We start from the raw sequence: 356 nt of genomic DNA on the forward strand, positions 1-356 counted from the left end.
ATGAAATTCTTGTCTTTAAGACCTCAGTATGAATCTGTATTCTAATATTTATAAAATAAATACAAATAGTTTGGGAACATAAGAACCAATTATAGCCAATATAAAAAGAAAAAAACAGAAATTAAAAAAAATTATTCTGTAAAAAACATTTTTAAAAATAGTTGAATTTTAATTAAATAGTGGTCATTATAATGAATGTATGTATAATCATATTAGTGTTCATTATTATTACCATATTGTGTTGATCCAGTGTTAGTTAAATTTAAAAAAAATATATAACTTTTCGGTACATATAGGTGTTGAGTATAAATTTAAGAAACAACTTATTGTTTTTCGAAGTAGGCAAATTGTTGAAA

The sequence above is a fragment of the Halyomorpha halys genome, unplaced genomic scaffold, assembly GCF_000696795.3.
Source record: "Halyomorpha halys isolate HHAL.00 unplaced genomic scaffold, Hhal_1.1 Scaffold32.1, whole genome shotgun sequence".
NCBI lineage: Eukaryota > Metazoa > Arthropoda > Insecta > Hemiptera > Pentatomidae > Halyomorpha > Halyomorpha halys.